The sequence below is a fragment of the Bidens hawaiensis genome, unplaced genomic scaffold (assembly GCF_021521415.1).
Source record: "Bidens hawaiensis isolate Kalapana, Puna unplaced genomic scaffold, B.hawaiensis_p1.1 tig00010164_1, whole genome shotgun sequence".
Classification (NCBI taxonomy): Eukaryota; Viridiplantae; Streptophyta; class Magnoliopsida; order Asterales; family Asteraceae; genus Bidens; species Bidens hawaiensis.
In genome coordinates, this window is record NW_027491770.1 from 413,559 (window position 1) to 432,771 (window position 19,213).

The following is a 19,213-nucleotide window of genomic DNA, read 5'->3' on the forward strand; positions in this document are numbered from 1 at the left end:
AATCACATTCTCTATTCATTCACAAGGCACATTCGTTATTCACAATCGTTACATTTCACATTCGCTTGAATTGTTAACGAATATCACTCCATTCGTTACTCAATAAACCTCACATTCGTTATTGTTCTGATTCGTTTGAACAGTAACCATAAGTTTTAAAATTTAACAAGTTTGGTCCCTGAAATTCAAAATTTGTTATCTTATGGCTTCTCAGAATGCTTCATTCTATGCATTAGCATCCCAGAATGCTTTAATGCAACAAATGCTGACGATAGACAACGAGATTGGTAGTCATAACAAGTTTCCTAAACTTCTGAAACTTTCAAATTTTGCTCGGTGGGAACCGAGGTTTCGTGCTCACTTGGGATCGGTTCATCCAAGTAGTGTATGGTATCTCGATGTTGTTTATGCAGCACCTCTTGTAGGTAGTGACAATCTTGGTTGGACTCCAAAGGAATTTAAGCATTTTGAAGCACAAGAACTGAAAGATTTTGAAAGTGAGACAAAGGCTTGTTCTACTCTCACAATGGCTTTGCTAGAGCAAATCTTTCACCAATATAGCACTATAAAGATTTGTGCATCTCTATTTGATACTGAAAATAAGAAGCTTGGGTAATACGCTTGAGAGTAAGAAGACTCTTATAAAGTTTCAGTTTAGAAATTTTATCTTAATGAAGAATGAAACTGTGGAAGAGATGATTAATCGTTTTAGTCATCTTGTTGTGGAAATGGCAAGTGTGAATCTTGAGCCAACCGAAGCTGACAAAATTGATACTCTGAAGAATGCTTTGCCCTCATCATATTCTACTTTCCTTTTTGTGTTAAAAGAGAATGGTTTCTTTCGCAACACGGAGCTCACGGCAGTGAAATTTATTAACAAGAGAGGAAAGAGAATTTGAGTTGAAGTGCTAACATTCTTTGAAGGACAATCAAAACCACAATCCTTCACTTTATGGTGGAGCAATGCCTGCAAACAATTCTACAAGTTCAAGTTCTGTCCCAATCACTGCTTTCTTCACTCAAGCTCAAGATGAGACTTCTAATGTAAACAATTCACCTAATGTATGCTTCATGGCAACGGGTGAAAATTCTGGATCAAACTCAAATGCCCCAAGTTCGTTGCCTAAAGTGAATCTTCAAGAAGCTGAACAACAATTTGCATTTGTATGTGCATTCATGACTTCATATGAACAAAGGGTTGGTAGCAAGATTGCAACAAGTGAGTTGACCGATGAAGACTATGACCAAATTAATCCCGATGACCTTGAATTAATGGATCTCAAGTGGAATATGGCAATGATTGTCAGAAAGGTCAAGAGATTTATGCAAAGAACTGGAAAAGACCTTCCTACCCTTAACAAGCGAGTTGGGTTTGATAAACTGAAGGTCAAGTGTTATAATTGTGGGGACTTTGGCCATTTTGCCAAAGAATGTGATAAACCAAGAAAGGAGTATTCAGGGCCACGCAATGCTGAGAGAACCCCAGGAAAGAATGCATCGGGAAGTGATCATAGTAAGAAGAGTTCATCAGAAAGTGACAAATCTAACTTGTCCAACAATCAAGCTCTTATCACAAATGAAGGTGTAGATTGGTCACAGCGCTTATTGGGAAATCAAGAAAATCTGGTGGTTGTCGAACCGTATGAGAAGTTTGAAGATGCAAGCGGTGATAATGTATCTGAAGAAAGCGACTCCTCTGACTCTGAAACTGATTCTGATCAGGGTTCGTCTGTGCAAATCGAATCTGATAAATCAATTCCTGATCAAGTTGAATCTTATGCTTGCATGGCTAAGATCGAAGAGGTATATCCTGAACCTCAAGTTAATGTGTCTGAACTCTCAGCTGGTGTGATTGAGTTTGCTGAATGTGCTGAACTCAAAACTAAACTTGAATCAGCTTTTAATCAGAACACTACTCTCACAAAAGATCACTTTATGATCAATGAATGTTATCGACTGTAACACCACAAAGTTTAGGTCCAAATTTGACAAGTTTATAAATATAAAGGACCAAATATAATTATGAGAAAGGTAATGGGAAAAAGGATGATAAAGAAAAGAAAGCATATTATGTTAAGGGAATAAGTAAGGAAACTCCATCCCACATGGAAGGTGGGAAAGAAATAAAAACACTTTATAAGGAAGGAGTTTTCCATGGTAATGTTCTTATGGGGCTAACCACTCTCACTAGTCCTAGCGGAGGGTGCGAAGCACCCGACGCGCACGCGCGCGGACTCGGACTCGGACACGGACTTGGGCGTAATGTGGCGTTTTGATGGCGCACTTGGCACTTCGTACGCTCGCATCGCTGCGAGTTGCATAAGGGCCGCTTTAGTATTTTTGAACTATGGAAGATAAACCAAGAAGTGACAACTTAACAAAGTCCAAGGGTTGAAAATAAAAATTTTGATTTCCTCTACCCATCGCGCTACGCGACGGGTAGAACATGTTGATCATCGCGCTACGCGATGGTGTTTCCCAAGAATTTGAAAAAGGGGCGCCGCGCTACGCGATGGTATTTCCCAAGAATTTAGAAAAAGGGGCGCCGCGCTACGCGATGGTCCAGAAGGAAGGGGGTATCGCGCTACGCGATGACCCGGTTAAGTAACCGGATCAACCGCGTGTCAACACGTGGCAAGATCTTGTGAATTGCGGCGTCGCGCTACGCAACAGCCCAAGGAAAAGGGCGTCGCGCTACGCGACGGTCCCCAAAACGTTGCCTATTAAAGGGGGCTACGGGTTTGAAGCATTCTCATTCCAAAAACCCCTTTCTTTACACACACATAACCTTGGGGAACGTGCCCGACCATTGTGAGGTTCCGTGGTCCCAGTTTCTCGTAAAACATGCATGAATTGAAGTTCTGACGCTCCGTCGAGTGGTTAAGCGAGTTTGAAACAAGGTTCTGATGGTTTATGTAGAAGTGCTACTTGTACAAGACTTAGGCAAATCAAAATACCCGCGTAAGGTAGGGATTCTGCTTAAGTTATTATTTTATTATTATTTTATATAGCCTAGACCCTAGTCAAGGGTATAGTCTATACCTTGATCAAGTAAGTAAGTGAAATATAAGCTTTCATAAGATAAGATTATTGATGAAAAGTTGCTCTTTATTTTTATAAAGATATTACTTATGAAAGAAGAAACTTGATATATACGTTTCTTCATGATGAAGAAACATAGCATATAAATGTTTTATAAAATGAAACGAATATCAAGGTAAAGGTTATGCAAATAGACTTAAGGTCTATAGCTAGATTGTAGATCTAGTTATTTATAGAATGTTATTCTCGTACTATAGGTCCGAGATAAAGATTAGACATCTGTTGGTGAGAAATCTGGAAATCAACAAAAGGTGAATATGTCCAAACCTTTTTATAGTGTGAAATGTTTTATTACGTGAATACGTCTATGTACCATATATTTTGAAAAGATATTTACTCTTTAAAAACTACGGACTATTATCCATATGTAAAAGAATTATGGAAATATTTTGCATGAGGGTTGGTTCAAATTCTCTAAAACGTTTTGAAACAAGGTAGTACTAAACACTCAGACTAAAATACACATGTGTCTGGATCCTTACATATATATACTGTAGTGGGCACACTACAGACATACTGACCACGAGGCAAGTGACTGTCTCTAGGGCGAGTGAAGTCCGATTATGTGGTTTGTGCGTATGTTTAGTTCTGATGAGATGGGATTGAGACCCATTGAGTCGTTGAACACTATTGGTGTTGTGTCATTACGAATTGTGAAAATGTTTTATTGAGTCAGCGTTTCACCAGCATATAGCTGACGTATTTTGAAACTGTTTTAAGGTAACCAGGAGTAAGGAATAGTGATGGATATGCCAGTGGAGATAGAAGAACACTAGGCATAGTTTACAACTGGTGGCTCAGCAAATTTTGTATTGAGGCATATATATATTAAACTTGTTTTTTTTAAACAAATAATTTTGTAAAACAAACAAGGGTATTTAATTCCCTATGTTATGAAAGTAAATATTTTAAAAGAATATTTTCCGCTGCAAACTTTGATAAATTGACAAAAGTGGTACCAACTGTGAGTCACACGCCTAGGCTTGAAGGCGGGGTGTGACATCGACAGAAATCCAAATTACTGGAACGATCTACATTAAAAATTCAAAATCTATCTGAAAGCAATCATGATCTCAAAACTGAGGTTCAATGTAAGATAATTGTAGTTGAGCAACATTTCAAGAAGATTCTCCGACTCCGAACCTGCATTTCTAACCTAGAAAATGAAGTTTTTGAACTAAAAAACAAACTTGGAAGATTTCGAGATTCCTCGTTTATTTTAAATGAGATCATTGAACTAAACCATTCTCATAAGAAAAATGGGAAAGCAGGTTTAGGGTACGCCGAGATTGCTCCCCCTTTTAAAGGAGATTACTGTAGCTTTCCCGATGTAAAACAATGTACAGAAATGCATACAGTTGAATCTGTTAATGTTGAACAAATTAAAACAACTAAAGAACCAATTCACATGAGAAGTAAATCTGTGTTTACCAAAAGTGAATTGGACGGTTCTATTGAGGAGTTGTTTGAACCGGATAAGATTGTCAAAAACAAGAACATCCCTGCTGACAATCACATCTTATGTGAACCTGAAGAGTTTGAACAAGCAGTGTATGGTTCAAAAACTTTGGGTGATTCATTAAAAACTCCTAAAGTATCTCCTAGTGTACTTAAATCAGACAAACCCTCTGTGTCTGATGAGGAGTTGATGAGGTTCATTAATCATCAACCTAAATCTTCAAGTGGGAAGATATTTAAGTTAAAAGGATTGTCAAAAGTGTTTTTAGATAAAGAAGTTCCTTTAAATCTTCTAAATCCTGAAATGATTGACAGTGTTTTTCAAGATGGCACATCAAAAGTTACTGAGCTTTAACAAACTTATCAAATCAAAACTTGAGAATGTTCAATAAAAGGAAAATGATAACAAGTTTAAACAAGTTTAAACCCATAAAATTTGTAAAATCATCTGGGATGGAGAATTCTTCTATTTCTACCAACCTAGAGTTTTATCAAAATAAAAAGGGATTAAAACCCACTGTTCCTAGTAACTTTTGAAAGGTCTAAGATTGATACTCCTCAATATGTGCATGAAAACAAACCAAGGGATTCACCACAAAAATCATTAGACACACATCTATGCTTTGAATGTGGTGAACTGGGTCATGTTTTAAAGAAATGTAAAGCAAAGTTTGATGATATCAAATCGGCATCAAACCGAAAGACTGAAATGAGTCATAATATGAATGAAAAACAAATTGATGATTGTGTGATAATGTATTCAAATGTTAATCCGAAGAAAGTAGTTCGGGTTGAATCGTTTAAGGTTGACCGTGCTCAACCAATTTGTAAGAACACTGATTCGGGAATCATACGTGACGGTTACTTAAAGAAGAAAACAAAGAAATCGGTCACATATTCTCAAGTCCCGAATGCTAGTGTTAATTTATCTTTATCTTCGAAAGTATCAAAAGGAGAGCCCAAGACTGAGACTTGGGTTGCCGTTTTGAACTAATCATTTTACTTATTTGTGCAGAGTTCATCCAGGTCCGTGTCTAATCACAAGTGGATATTGGATAGTGGATGTTCTCGACATATTATCGGCAACCTGGATCTTCTTAATAACATCAAAGATATTCAGGGGGTTACGCCGCTTTTGCGGGTAATAACGGTGGGATGATTACTAAGGAGGGAGAAGTTTCAAATGGGAAAGTGACATTTGAAAAGGATAATTATTGTGAAAAAGTGGATCATAATTTGTTGAGCATATCCCAGATATGTGATAAAAAGTTTACCACAATTTTCACATATACGGAATGTGTTATCCTTCAACCGGGATACACGATTCCTGAAGACATGGTTGTCATGCGATCACCTTGATCAAATGATATTTATGTACTTGATATGAGTTGTAATGTAAGTGTTTCACCCTTGGCTACGTGTTTCGTTTCGAAAGCAACAGAAAAGGATTCTATCCTTTGGCATCGAGGCATGGGACACATTCAAATACCAAGATGAATTTTCTCATTTCAAATGAGTTGGTGGCTGGTTTTTCTCTTAAGAACTTCAAGATTAATGATCATTGCGTTGCATGCAAGAAGGGGAAACAAAAGAAGAAGTCACATCCGAGCAAGTCAACTAACTCGACTGATACACCACTAGAACGACTTCATATGGATCTCTTTGGTCCAGTGAATCGTGCTAGTATCGCGGGTGATCTATACTGCTTGGTGGTTACTGATGATTTCTCCGATACTCATGGGTTCTATTTATGGGATCTAAAGATCAGACGCCTATCTTAATTCGGAACCTTATCACGAAGATCGAATCACTTTACAAACTGAAAGTGAGACGAATACGTAGTGATAATCGAACTAAATTTAAGAATAATGTATTGGATTTCTTCGGCATTCAGAAAGGAATTCATCGGGAATTCAGTGGGCCTTATGTTCCTCAATAAAATGGTGTGTCTGAAAGAAAGAATCGTACGTTGATTGAAGCTGCGAGAACGATGCTTGCTGATTCTAAGCTACCCGTTCAATTATGGAACGAAGCTGTGAATACAGCGTGTTACATCCTGAATCACGTACTAATTGTAAAGAGATTCAAGAAGACTAGTTACGAGCTTCTGAACAATCGTAAGCCGAACTTAAAGTATTTGGAACCTTTCAGGTGTCCGTGTACTATATTGAAGAGAGATGCTGGAAAGTTTGATGAAAAAGCTTTTGAGGGTTATTTTTTGGGATACAATTCTCCTAAGAAACGGATCTTCAATATCTCTTCTGGTTGTGTGGAAGAATGGTATCACGTTGATTGCCAAAGTTATACTTCTCCTCCAACTGGTACGGGTCCCGATTGGATGTTCGACTACGACGGGTTATTTAATTCATTTACGTCCGTGGTTGAAGAAGTTCCTGAAGAATTTATTAGATCATATCTGGAAGAACAATGTCTTCATATTCCAAGGTCTTCTTCGGTTGATGTAGATGACTCTCCTAATGTATCAGAAACGTCAAATGAGGTTTATGAATCTTCCGATGATGTTGATTTTGTTGATTCATCGTCTGTTCCACTAGATGAAGCTCCAGAACCAAACGAGCCGATTCTAATTGTTGATGACCCACCAACTATCTCTTTAGACACAGCGGAGGAAAATATACCCAATCTGGGTGATAACGTATCTTTGCCTGCTAATCCTTCCTTAAGGATTCATTCTAATCATCCGCAGGAACAGATAATTGGTGATGTGAATGACGGCGTTTGTACAAGACACCAATTAGCTAATATATGTGATGAAAAGGTTGACTGTAACTTATCTCCTACTGAGGATTCGATAGTTTGTGCTTATGCGGATTTGCACTCTTCGTGTATCCTTAGTATTGCATAATACACCTGCTTCCTATCACAGACTGAACCGACAAGTGTCACGATGGCACTCAAGGAACCATCTTGGGTTGAAGCGATGCAGGAGGAGCTGCAACAGTTTATTAGACTGGGTGTATGGGACTTAATTGATAAACCCAGCCGTGTGAAAAAGGCTATTCCGAAAAAATGGGTTTTTAAGTGTAAAAAGGATGACCGCGGGGTAATTGACACGAGGTCGAAGACTCGCTCAAAAATAAACCAGTTACAACTAATTAGCTAGTGGTAAATGGGTGTCGAACACGAAGAGTTTGTGGAATATGCGTTACTGAGTAGCTTACAATAAACTAATATAAATTTAAATGACAGAAAGTAATTTTCTAGTTGGTTTGTTTTGATTTGATTTTAAGAACTAAATTAACTAAACAAAGGTTGTAAACAATTGATTAAATGAGGATTCCTCTTGGAGTTCGGTTATTACGCAACTCTTTTGTTTAAGTTTAATGGATAAATCATAATATCTTGATTTCGTGTAAGTGTAATTGTTTGTGATTAATCAAGAACTAAGTACTCGGATTCCTAGAACGCGAGGTCGTTACTTGGTTAATCAATCAATATAATCTTAACCCTAATTTCTTCTACTAAATCTCGATTGTCAACAACACCAAGAACATATAGAACGAAATTAGATTAAACAATATGGACAAATTACAAACAATCAAACAAACAACGTGATTATATTAATCTAAAAGATTCGATAATCAATCCAAGTGCAAGAACAATAAACAAAAAGAGTATTGCAATAACCTTACAACCAAGAGAAATACTAAAAGTTTTAACCACACATAATTGAAATCATCATACCAAGTTTAATCCAAAGCAATCCAAGATTATGATGTTAATCCTTGATTAGAAACACCCAAAATGTTGTTCCCAAGCACCAAAATCACCCCACAACAATGTTTAGATCGGAATCCTCAAGAATGGAGCTCAAAAGCCAATTATAACATAAAAAACGAGTTGTAACCGCCCACAGTCGTGCAGGCCCTACCGTAAGCTACGGTGGCCACCGTAGCTTACGGTGGCTTTGAAAACCACTACGCCAGGTTCTATCTGTTTTCGCTAGGCTGCTACGTTGGAACCCTACCATAGCTTACGGTGGCTACCATAAGCTATGGTAGCCTCAGCTCCAAAACATTTGTTCTTCTTTGACTTGTTGACTGCTATCACCAACTCTCAAGTCCTTTGCTCCTCTCCATCATAGTTCCCTTGAATCGCCATTTTTAGCACCTGTACCTGCAAACACGCACCATATACGGTAGTAACCTAAATCCTTGAATTAACCCATAAACGCTCGTGTTTTACTTAGAATTACTACATTTAAGGGTGGCTCTACAATCCACCCGTCACATTCCCACAATTGCTCGTTGCTTGCCCTCAAGCAACTTTTCAAACCAATTGTTTTTAGAACACCACCTCTGCACAAACCACAAGCCCGGCTTGGTTAAGGTCCCGAGTCATACCCTATTCCTACATAATTAGAGGTTTGCACTAGCTTACTTGATATTATATTTTAAAACGTAGAATTCTAGTCAACCTTAACATGCTTTCGGTCTTTACTTGCACATAACACACCGTCACTCAATAACTCACTTATCGGTGACCGTTCCAAATATCACAATCATACTCGATTCTCCTCGCATACGCTTGTACCACCGTCAAATCTCCACCTAATCGTGCTTTAACATAAATGCAAATCAAGAGGTCTTAAACGGGTTGTAATGAGGCTAGGGGTAAAGGTATGGAATGGGGATATTGAAAGTGGCTCAAATGATCCGACCCGTCTTGTTACATCAAAACTAAATTAAACAATAAAACACACTACTATATACATAACAGCTTTCATCACGACTTGAACCACAAGGCTTTGAACATTAGCTCGACTTTTCCATGTCTTTTCTCTTTTTTTTTTCATCATATATTTTTTTTACATAATAACTTGCATAAACAATTAACTGCTACTCTCTATTTATTACTAACAAAACAACTACAATTACAAAGAACAACCTACTAAGCCGGATCGTCTCACAATTACATCGGGGTTTGATCAAATAAAAAGAATAAGTCCAATAAAGTTTTCTAAAGGAACCAACTCCCCGCCCCTCTCATATATGTAATTTATGAGGCCCAACCCCCAAAACCCACACTCACACTCATCCGAGACGAGGTTTTAACCTAAGTGCCTCAATCACTTTTGCATTTATGCCAAGCTAAGGTCTTGAAGTGCATTGATGGCACAAGTTCTAACGGAGAATAACCATTCCATCTCCGCTCTTCGTTTTCCAAATACCCAAGTGACTGTGGGCATGTTATGTGATTAGATAAACCGAAAGCATGCTAACCTTGCCTAGAATACTACTCGACCACACTTTAACATAGCTAAGCAAACTTGATTTTTGGGGAATTATGACCATTAAAGGGGACCAAAACTTTGCCCCGACCATCTTACCACTTTTCTGGTTTTTTTATTTCAATTTTTTTATATTTTTTTTATTTTTATATTATATATTTTTTTATTTTTTATTTTTAGTTATTTTCATCCCTCATTCCCACACTTGAGATACATTGTCCTCAATGTAGGGTATTTAGGATAACAAAAACACCACCACAATCACGACCCTTAAATTCCAGCTTGTCATTACTCCACCCAACCTACCAAGACCCAAACATAAACAGAAAAATAAGATACAAAAAAGTACAAGGGAACACCTGATTTGCTGCCGACGCAGCTCAATAGTAACGTGGTTGCGGTGGTCCAAAGATGGGCGTCATCAAGTCCGTGAATTCGCCAAAACCAAATGCCCCCTGATCCTCTCCACCAGCTTGACCTTCTCCTTGAGCTTGTCCTGAGCCTTGAGTTTGTCGCGGATCCAACCATTCGGAATGATGCAATGGCGGCATGGGATAATTCATAGTACCATCGTATGGTGGCAATGTGGTGTAGTCAATGATTGGTGGGTCAGCCACCACAGGTTGCCCCGAATGCCATGCAGCGTGCATTTGTCTCTGACGGTCATCCTCATACCGATGGTTGATTTCTATTTGTTCAACATAAGTGTGGGTCCGGTTCCACACTTCTTGTTGATTATACATTTGCTTTTGAGCGCGCTCCATGCTTGCGCCCATGAATGTTTGGTGATCAACAATGTCTGAGTTGTCTCGGCCCAATTATAGAAGTGTGCTGGCCTGTTGTTGATTATCACATCCCGCATGCTGCCTTGGTGCGCCCAATTTGAATCAAATGTTTACCTCGAATAGTCAAATGGTAGGGCACGTCCCCGTCCCCGTCCTTGCGCACTTGAACTACCACCTACTCCTTCACTTTCCATCACAACCCGCTCACCCGGTTCATCATTATAATCATCCTCTCCACTCTCTCCCTCTTCATCATCACTCTCACTTTCATCTTCTTCCCCCGGTTCCAAGGGTCTAGCATCAACCTTAAATGCCCTCCATCTCTGTCCCTCGCTTTTCAACATGTGGTACCTGTCATTTGCTCGGTATTCCCAACCAACCCCCAACTTTGTCACATCAAACGGCTTGTGTTTCTTCCCAACTCCAATATCATTATCTCCAATAACACCAAACCGCATCAACAACGCGGTAATCAACCAACAATGTGGAATAATCTTCCTACTCACATTATGCCGGCTTATCCAAATATTGTTAAGTACTAGATATCGGAACGAAACACGTAGTCCTCCATGCATCAAAGAGTATAGAATCGGGACATCGGGATACCGAACTTCTTGCATATCCCCTCTCCTTGGCATGACATTGTGTAAACAAATGAAGAGCAACATCTTTGGCTCAATCTTTAAATTCTTCCTCAATAACTTCCCATCATAAGTGCCGGGTAAAAACAATGCTTCCAACATCATTCTCCAAGTTGGATGCCTATCGGGTTGATAATACAAGTCATTCAAATCTGGATACACGTAGTTGCTTTGAGGCTTTCTGTCAAATCGTGCAATTTACCTCAATGTTTCAAATGACATAGTGACGTCAATGTTGTTAACAGTTCCTATGAGCTTCATCCCCGAGGGTTTATTATACGAAGGACATCTCAAAGTTGCCATCCATTCTTCAATTTCATTGATGAAAACATACTTCTCGTTTTGATCATAACACTTTAGGGCTGCTTCCCAACCCAATGCCTTGAATCGATCAAAAACATCAAACGGACCAAACTCACGTTCCGGGACCTCTTTCTCACGAATAAAGGCGTCGTACTTCTTTGTTAATGTATTCATTTTCTCGTGAAACAACTTTGGTTGCCATCTCAATTCATGATATGTTAGTGGTCCATGAGTCCAATCTGGTTTAACATACTGCCCTTCTTCTTCCCGTTCTTGTTGTTGTTCTAACCTTTGCTTTTTTGCTTGTTCGGCGGCAGAGTTGCTAGATGAACCCGCAATCCATTTTCCTTTATCCTTAGCAGAACGTCCCATCTAAAGAATGACAAACATTAACCAAGTCAGTATTCATCTCATATACATTCCCACACTTGCTTGTTTCTATGGTTGTGAATATATGAAAGTTATAAGCCATTTTTCACAAAATTTTGATAGCATTTCGTTTAAACATAGAACATATTCCATTTTCAACTTTTGTCAAACTATATTTTTCCATACCATATTCACAACCATAGCACAATTTTAAACTAATATCAAACTTTTTCACATTCAACAGGCAATGTGTAAGCAATGTACAAACATATAATCTTAACCAATGAATTTTGTAGCAATCGAGTGAAGAGAAACATACCGTTAAGCCGAATTAAACACTCTAATCACACTAATCACTAGTCACTTGCAAAAAGCACTTGATGTTCAAAATTTTCGGACCAAAAATGTCCAAAATCGAACCCCAAAAAGTTAAGATTGATGAAAAACGAGCAAAGAATGTGATTCCTTGCGAAAAGCTAGTCAAGTTAGACCCGAAAATCGTTGATTTTGGTTAAGATTTGGAGAAGTTATGAATTTGGGGATTAGGGTTTGTAGAGGATAATGTAAGATGAAGATGGTGAATGAATGGAAAGAAGAAGAAAGTAAGTAAAAGATGTGGATGGATATTTTTCGGATTTTATTAAAATATAATTTTTTTTTATATATATACTGCAGGAGCCCGTCGCCCTTTTCACAGCTACCGTAGCTATATATATGAAAAGCCAAAATCATGAAAAACCAGCGTAAACAGAGTATGACCAGCGTAGAAATTATCAAGTCCACCGTAGCTTACGGTGGGCACCTATATATATAAAAAGCCAAAATCATGAAAAACCAAACAAAATTATTTACAAAACAAAAATAAAAATTACCCTACCCCCCATGAAAAACCCGAGTTGTCCTCAACACTGTGAAGAAATTCCTGAAAATTCCCCACACTTGATTTGAACAACCTCCTAAACGAAAAAGGTAATTTTTAAAAAAAAATTGAACAAAATCTAAACTAAATTATACAACAAACATGGGCCGCTTAATTGGTTATTTCCTCAGGCGACCGCAACAGGTAGCCTACCTTGTCCACTTCACGCATGTTAATATCCTTACCCTCCAAGTATGGTTTAAGTCGGTGTCCGTTCACAGTTTGTCTTGCTTGATTGTGAAAGTATTCAATTTCCACATCACCCAACTTACACACTCTTGTTATCACGTACGGGCCCATCCATTTGCTTTTCAACTTTTCAGGAAAAAGCTTGAGCCGTGAATTATATAACCAAACCTTTTGCCCTTCTTCAAAAACCCGCATCCTCAACTTGGCATCATGAACCTTTTTCAGCTTATCTTTGTATGCCGATGCACACTCATAAGCTTCATCCCTTATCTCTTCCAATTCCGCCAACTTCAACTTTCTCAACCCACCGGCTTCATTATAATCCATGTTCACACTCTTAATGGCCCATAATGCCCGGTGAGCCAACTCCTTAGGCAAATGACATCCTTTCCCATAAACCAACTGGTAAGGATTCATTCCTATGGGTGTTTTATAAGCGGTTCGATACGCCTATAATGCATCATCCAACTTTGCCGACCAATCCTTCCTATTAACCCATACAGTCTTCATCAATATTTCTTTAATTTGTCAGTTGGACTCTTCAACTTGTCCACTTGTTTGCGGGTGATACGGAGTAGCAATTCGATGATTCACATTATACCGCTTCAACAATTTCCCGAAATTGAAATTCTTGAAATGCGTTCCACCATCACTTATAATCGCTCTCGGAATTCCAAATCTTGCAAAAATATTGGATTGAACAAACTTACATACCACGGTGTGATCATTAGTCCTTGTTGCTATGGCCTCAACCCACTTTGAAACATAATCCACCGCCACCAATATGTATAAATACCCACAAGAATTTGGAAACGGGCCCATAAAGTCAATTCCCCATACGTCAAAAATGTCAACCACCAAAATGGGTTGCAAAGGCATCTCATCCCATTTTGAAATTCCACCCATCTTTTGACAATTCAAACAATGGCGGGCATAGTCACTTGCATATTTAAAGATTGTGGGCCAATAAAACCCACTTGTAAGAACTCGATAACCCGTCTTTTGCCCACTAAAATGACCACCACAAGCGGATGAACGAGCATGTGCCAAAATCTCTTGAACTTCCGATTCGGGAATGCAACGTTGAATGATTTGATCGGCACCAATTTTGAACAAATCGGGCTCATCCCAAATATATTGCTTGACTTGGGAGAGAAATTGTTGTCTCCTTTTCTTGGCCCAATGTTTCGGCATCTCACCCGTGGCCCGATAATTGACAAAATGAGCATGCCATAGTGTAGTGGAAACGGCTAACAATTGTTCATCCAGAAATCTCTCATTGATTTCATGTGAATCATCCACACCTTCCAAAGGAATCCTCGATAAGTGGTCCGCCACCACATTTTCACACCCCTTCTTATCTCGGATCTCCAAATCGAACTCTTGTAACAATAAGACCTAACGAATCAAACGGGGTTTTGCATCTTTCTTCTCCATGAGGTAACGAACCACACTATGATCCAATAGACCACAACCTTACTTCCCTATATGTATGACTGAAACTTATACAAGGCGTATACCACCGCAAGTAATTCTTTTTCAATAGTGGTGTAATTCAATTGTGCCTCGGATAACGTTTTGATTGCATAGTAAATCACCACCGGCTTTTTATCAATTCTTTGACCCAAAACTGCTCCAATCGTGTATCACTTGCATCACACATAATCTCAAACGGCTTCGTCCAATCCGGCGGTTGCAAAATCGGTGCTTGCACTAATTTTTCCTTCAAAACATCAAATACTTGCACAATCATTAGTAAAATCAAATGCAACATCTTTTAGCAACAAATTGCATAAAGGTTTAGTAATCACACTAAAACCTTTAATAAACTGCCGGTAAAACCCGGCATGCCCCAAAAACGACCTTTCCCCTTTTACATTTTTTGGTGGTGGCAATGAAGAAATAACCTTAATTTTTTCTTTATCCACCTCCATTCCCCGACTTGAAACTACATGCGCCAACACAATACCCTATTGTACCATGAAATGACTTTTCTCCCAACTTAAAACCAAATTAGTCTCGACACAACTTTAAAACTTTTTCCAGTTCATCAAGACATCTTTCAAAAGTTGACCCAAAAATAGAAAAGTCATCGATAAATACCTCAAGTGAACCCCCAACCATGTCCGAAAAAATACTCATCATACATTGTTGGAACGTGGCCTGGGCATTACACAATCTAAATGGCATTTGCCTAAAGGCAAAAGTGCCATATGGACATGTGAATGTGGTTTTATGTTGGTCGTCGGGATGGATTGCAATTTGATTATATCCCGAGTACCCATCCAAAAAACAATAAAAATTTTTGACCCGATAATTTTTCAATAATTTGGTCAATAAAAGGTAATGGAAAATGGTCTTTTGAGGTAGCCGCATTAAGCTTCCTATAATCATTGCACACTCGCCACTCGGTTACCGGTCGGGTGGCGATTTGTTCACCACTTTCATCTTTAATTACCTGGATGCCGACTTTCTTTGTAACTACCTGTGTTGGACTTACCCATGCACTGTCTGAAATGGGATAGATGATTCCCACATCCAACCATTTGATAACTTCCTTTTTCACCACCTCTCACAAATTGGGATTCAACCTCCTTTGAGTTTCTCGAGTAGGCTTTGCATTATCCGTGGTGATGATTTTGTGCATGACTATAGATGGACTAATACCCTTCAAATCGGCTATAGTCCACCCAATTGCCGCCTTGTGAGCTTTCAAAACTTCCAACAATCCTTCTTCTTGAGCCTCATTCAAGTTAGAGGCAATGATAACCGGCAACGTCTCACCTTCTCCCAAAAACGCATACTTGAGATGACTTGGCAATTCTTTGAATTCCACCTTGGGAGGACAAATCAATGAGGGTTTAGTGTCCGAATTGATTTCTGTTGGTAGACTTTCCACCTGATGAGTCCACGGTGGTCTTCCTTCTTGTATTGCCAATACCTCTTGTTTCCTTTCCTCTAACTCCAATGCACAAATGTGAACCTGTTCAGAATCATCACAAACACAAACATCCAACATACCTTCCTCGTACTCATGTGGTACACACCCATCTATGATATCTGCCATAAAACATTCTTTACTAGCCAATGAATTAGCAACATTAGTAAACACATTTAAACGCATTTTTCTATTTCCAAAGGCCATGTCAGCTGTATCAAACCGGCAATCAATAATAGCATGAGCAGTATTTAAAAATGGCCGACCCAATATAATGTTTTGCTGTTGTCTTGGGTCAACCGACGAGTAATCCAAAACCAAAAAGTCAACAGGATAATAAATCAGCCAATACAACTATGGTCTCAACTCGTTTAAGTGGACCAAAATCGTATTGGTCATATAAACCCCCCGGTAAAATACTCACACCCGCTCCAAGATCCAATAACGCCCGTGACATTTGAAATTCACCTACTTGAATGTTAATCAAGGGCGCTCCCGGATCTTGAAGCTTAGGCGGGAGATCACCCTTAAGAATTGCACTCACTCGTTAAGTTAAATCAACCCGTTTAGGAACCTTTTGTTGTCTTTTCTGAGTACACAATTCTTTTTAAAATTTTGCATATGCGGGTACTTGTTTTATTGCCTCAAGTAAAGGAAGATTGACTTTAACCTGTTTGAGTACCTCCCACATCTCCTCCTTTTGACGAACCCGTTTTAAAATCACATTTTTCTTGCCCAGGTCAAACAAAGCCGAAGGAAATGGAATTGGAACCTCTTCCACTTCCTTTATTTTATCATTTAAAAGTTCATTTTGACCTGAATCTTTGTTTGAAAACTTGGATGATTTAAAGGGTTGAATGGGTGAAGCTTGTTCATCTTCACTTTCTACCCCGTCACATCCTCTACCACACCTTTAACTAACTCCGGTGTGGTATTGATTTTAAACTCCTTACCACTTCTTAAAACACTTACCTGATTAATCGGCACATTGCGAGAAGTAGTGTGAGTAGGGTTCACCTTGGTGTCGCTCGAGAGTTGACCTTTGTTCTTCTTCAAGTTAGATACCTCGGTTGCAAGTTGGCCCATTTGAGTTGTCAATGATTGGATGGCCTTGTCACGAATTTCATCCTTTTGTATACGAGCTTCATCCAACTGATTCCTCTTTTGCATCTCTTGGTGCATCATCTTTAACATGTCCATCACTTCATTCCCACTTGATGAACTTTGGCCCGAAGACCCTCCTTGATTACCACCCGTTCCTTGAAATTGACTTTGATTTCCTTTGTTGAAGTATTGTTGACGAGGGATAAAGGTGGTTTGAGAAGTTCCTTGGAAATTCGGATTGAGTTGAGTTGCTTGATTTCCATAACGGAAATTTGGATGATTTCTCAACGCGGGGTTGTAAGTGTTTGAGTTCATGTTAAAATTTCGATTACCACTCCCTTGGCCTTGAAGTGTATTCACTTCTTCAACTTGTGCTTGACCTATCGTACACACATCAGCCCCATGACCTAATTCTTACAATTGGTACAAACATCAATTCTTTGATTAGTAGTTTGTACCCCCCACATCTTCCACTGCATGAACTTGCGGTCTTCCAATTGACGGTCTTGCTCTTCTTGCAGTTTGAGCCTTTCTCTTTGATGTGACCGACATTTTTTCCAAGAATGCACAATCATCTTGTTCATAATTGGTACCGAAAGTACCATTTGTGATTGACATCAAGTCCCTTTCATCCTCCGCATTCAACCCTTCATGAAAAGCATTCAACAACTCCCAAAGAGCTATACCATGATGAGGACAATTCTTGATCATCATGTTGAACCTCTCGAATGCTTCATGAAACATTTCACCCGGTTGTTGTTGGAAAGACCTCAAACTTCGTCTCGCATCGTTAGTCTTTTGGGCCGTGTAAAACTCTTCTAAGAACCTTTGTTGCATCTCGGCTCATGTATAAATCGATGCGGTTGGCAATGTGTAAAACCATCTCTTCGCCTTATCCTCCAACAAAAATTGAAATAAAACCAACTTAACCTCATCCGGCGTAAAACCTTGACCCCCAATCGTGTTGTAAATAGAGTAATATGCCTCCAAATGAAATTAGGGTTCTTCCGTTGCAAGACTTGTACTTTGGTAAACTTTGGAGTGCATTAGTTCTCACCTCAAACGTTCTTCCATTTTGGTTTTGAGGAATAACCACCGGAGATGGGTTATTGGTGATAATCGGTCGAAAATGAGCCTCTATTCCCCTAACCATTTCCCTTGCATGTTTTCTTGGTATCCCCAATGGTACTCTTGGTTGACCCATTTGTCGGTAAACGGGCCTTTGTTGCATATTTTGTTGAACTTGCGGTTGAGGATTTGGTTGTTGTGGAACTTGTTGCAATGGTTGTGGTTGTTGTATTTGATTGACATGTGGTCCACCCCATTGTTGCACTTGTTGTTGCGGTTGAAACTCAGATCCATACGCAAACTGCCCTTGAATCCTCAACTGATTCCCATCAACCCCTCTTGAATATCATTCTTTGAAATCTTCATATCCTTCATTGCCATCACCATACCGTGGCCCACCAAACAAATGCGGGCCCGATCTTTGACCCGGTGAAGTATGAATTATAGATGAGTCTTGGGTAAATGTGTATGGTTGTGGATAATGTGGATTTTGTTGGGATTGGAAGGATGTTTGTTGCGGTGAGTTTGATTATTGTCCTTAAATAGGCATGAAATTAGTCAAGGGTGGGAGGTTAACTGGTGGCTGAAAGCTAAACGCAGCTGAAGTAGATTCACTTGTGGAATTGCTGGTGGTAATGGGTACAGTAGATGGTGGGTTTGGTGAATTAATGGGTGGTGGCATCGGCGGTACGGTTTGTTCCGAAGCCATGATCGTGGTGTCAGTTGTTCGACTTTTTGTGCTTGGCGACCCAATAACCTTGTTTTCCCTTTGCAGAATCCGGTTTTGACGAAAGGTTCTCTCGATTTTAGGATCATACGCTAACGGTAATGAAGACCGAGAGCGTCTTGTATGCATATACCTGTAAGTATCTTCACACTAGCACAACCCACGTAAAACTGACAATAACAATTTAAATAAAAACTACAAAAATAACACACGTTGCGCACTACTCCCCGGCAACAATGCCAAAATTTAACACGAGGTCAAAGACTCGCTAAAAAATAAACCAGTTACAACTAATTAGCTAGTGGTAAATGGGTGTCGAACACGAAGAGTTTGTGGAATATGCGTTACTGAGTAGCTTA

General features: G+C 39.2%; 1 pseudogene; it reads left to right on the forward strand.

The window, feature by feature from the left end:
* The first annotated feature begins 17,741 nt into the window (after window positions 1–17,741).
* LOC143534434 (small nucleolar RNA R71) lies at window positions 17,742–17,842 on the forward strand (annotated as a pseudogene).
* Window positions 17,843–19,213: the final 1,371 nt, after the last annotated feature.